The sequence below is a fragment of the Austrofundulus limnaeus genome, unplaced genomic scaffold, assembly GCF_001266775.1.
Source record: "Austrofundulus limnaeus strain Quisiro unplaced genomic scaffold, Austrofundulus_limnaeus-1.0 Scaffold118, whole genome shotgun sequence".
NCBI lineage: Eukaryota > Metazoa > Chordata > Actinopteri > Cyprinodontiformes > Rivulidae > Austrofundulus > Austrofundulus limnaeus.
The window spans coordinates 1,235,543-1,238,843 of record NW_013952520.1 but is presented as its reverse complement, the minus strand read 5'-3'; positions in this window follow the sequence as shown (position 1 = coordinate 1,238,843).

Below are 3,301 nucleotides of genomic sequence, written 5' to 3'. Positions count from 1 at the left end.
ACTAACTAACTAACTAACTAACTAACTAACTAACTAACTAACTAACTAACTAACTAACTAACTAACTAACTAACTAACTAACTAAAACTTTTCAAGTACGCAAATTTGTCATCACAGGAAACGAGAGGAAACTCTTTAATGTCATCTGACAAAGCCACCTGGACAAATTTAGTTTTTAAAAAGCTAAAGTAAAGCAGTTTCATTGCTTGACTGCTTTAGCTAAAGCTAAAGTTGGTGTTTAGAAATTAAATACTGCCCACATCTCAGAGGATGATTTTAGTAAACCTCCCCTTAGACATGGTTTGGCTTAATTTATTAAGTTTCTTAGATTTCATTAGGAACAGGATCAAGGCTGTTAAACATTTGAATATACGTAAGGTAAGACGTTATCCAGGATAATTATACATTGATGTTAGACATGTTTACAATGAATTTATTACAAATAGAATCTGACTGTGGATCAGCAGATAGAGCGTTGTTTTGTTTTGGTTTGGTATTTCTTACCAGGTTCTCTGCCAACCTTCTAGAATTCTGATTGTTTTGACCTCTGCTGATTGTCATGACTCAATGAACTYCTGAGACTAACTGGTTCTAAGTCAAGGCCAGTTTGAAGGCAATGCAAAGATGGCCATCTGGTGTCGGATAGTTGGAAAGACAAGTTAAAACATTTTTACTGTATATTTATGTATTTAAYCTTTCTAACGTGATCATTTTATGTTTGCTAGTTTTATGTTTACCAAGAATTTTTTAAGTTAAATAAAACTCTGAAAATGGTGTGAAAATGATCAAAATTGTTTGTCTGTTCAYATAACTTGAGTGAATAAAATCATACAATTTCAAACCAAAAGAACTYAAATCAAAGCAAATACTATTTTTAGAGAGAAAATGAAAACAAACAAACTTGACTGAAAAACTGAGGTCTATTAATTTTGAAGTAGAATATATTRAAGGTATGTTATATACATCTATAACAGCTGTTAGCCGATTTAAATTACACAATGCAACACTTGCTAACTGTAGACACTGTGATTGACAGGTCAGTCAATAGAGAGCCATTCAATAAAAACAAACTGTCACTACTCCTATAATGGATTATTACTATTGTTTCCTATATGTGACATCTCCCACTTTAGCAGCATGGCAAAGCATATTAAATACTACTATTAACAACAATAACACATTGCTCATCCCCTCCTCCTCCACAACTTTAACTGTATCTTTCATGTTTGCTTACCCTTGTTAATGCATTATTTGACAGCTAAAAATAATTTAAATGCATTTCTTAGATTAAATTAGAAAAAAACTGGGTTGTAATGGTCCCTAATGTTTTTTATTTGACTTTTGTCTCTTTCATTGCAAAGACAGTATACAGGTTAACTCTGTACTTAAACATTTCCTACATATAATTAGATCAAATGAAGGAAATAATTAATAACACAATTGAAAGACGCTACAAAAATAGTGTGATTTAAAGCAGAGGCAAATGACTTCCTTTCTGGGGTCGCTGGCTTGGTCCTGTGCATACAGATGGGACAAAGTGCTTTGTGTTGAGATATCCCCCTGCTGGTGTGGGGGTTGACTGACCTTTCAAAGAGTGCTGCACGGTGAAGTGAACTCTGGTGACATAAAGGGGACTCTGGGTTGTTTGTTTTGACTTGGTAAATTTGCAGGACCTGTTAACAACTCCTCTTTGCAGATTTTAGGTCTCCCAGACATTTTATCACATCACATTTGTTTTTACTTAGGATTTTAGATTGTTTTAAAAAAATAAATGTACATTGAAATTTTGCTCGTGTCTTCATAGAGCTTGTGGGAACATTGAAACTAAGTTAGTTAAGCAGCTTCAGGCTGTGACACGCTGCATACAGTATTTTATCTCTTCCATCAGCTTTGGGTTCTATGGTTCTTCATTCAGGTGTTGAGGCTCACTCATCCCATTTTAAGTCAACTTGTTAAACTGTTTTAGATATTGTGGTTCCAGTAATCATTCCTTCCAAACCCAGACCTGAGCCCTGCACAAATGATGCCACCTGTGTGCTACCATTGGGCAGTGCAGGAGAACTGAGTGGACATGGAAGGACAATATACAGGTGTCTTTTCAATCACTCAAACAACAGTTAAACTGCAAAAAATGAATATTTTTCTGACCATTGCCTCCAATTTACATATGCTTTTAAGAACCATTAACTCTTAATGCCACACAACTAGTCAGCCAGAAAAATGCAACAGAAAAGTGTGTGTGTAAATATTTTTTTGCTACCTGGTGTGGACATATTTTATAATTTTCCCAGTACACACAGCTTGGAAAGGACATATTGTTCATTATGGGGACAAAAGCCCAGTCCCCATTGGAGTAAACATCGTTGGTTGGTCAAGGGTTCAGGTTAGAGCTGTAAGAATTATCACCAGAAAGCAGTACAGTCAACCATCAAATTGTGAGGTTGTGTGTTTTGTTTGTCTTATGTCATACCTCCCTCTTGTGTTCTTTCCCTGTCATTACACCTTTTTCCCTCACCTTTTTCTTGTCATTCCCTCCTCAGTCATCAWGCACCTGTCAGTAATTATCTATCAATTCCTCTCAGCTGTTGTTCATCTCCTCATTCCCTCTGTGTGTGTATAAATACCCTTCTCTCTTCTCCACTCATCACTGGTTCATTGTTTGGTTCATGCCAACTGTTCTGGATGTTCTTTGCTGTTTTCCTCGTGTTGTCTGATTTTCTTGTTGTTTTGCTGCCACGTGAGCCTTTTTGTTTATTTAATAAATCTTTTACTAAAAACTCCTTTTCTCCGTCCGGAATTGGGTTCATTCCTCCGCCACATCTAACATAAATACTTTATTAGGGGTCCAAGCCCGAGGAAGCAGGGTAACGCAGCTGCAAAGCAGCAGCGTTTCCATGTCTCCATCGGAGCATGGAACCCTATTGTATCTGTTCCGTTTTTTATTATTATTATTATTATTATTATTAGGGGTCCAAGCCCGAGGAAGCAGGGTAACGCAGCTGCAAAGCAGCAGCGTTTCCATGTCTCCATCGGAGCATGGAACCCTATTGTATCTGTTCCGTTTTTTATTATTATTATTATTATTATTATTATTATTATTATTAGGGGTCCAAGCCCGAGGAAGCAGGGTAACGCAGCTGCAAAGCAGCAGCGTTTCCATGTCTCCATCGGAGCATGGAACCCTATTGTGTCTGTTCCGTTTTTTTTTATTATTATTATTATTATTATTATTATTATTATTTTTCTGCGGAAAAACTCATACTGGAGCCCAAACCGCAAGGACTATGAAGAAGATTTTAAC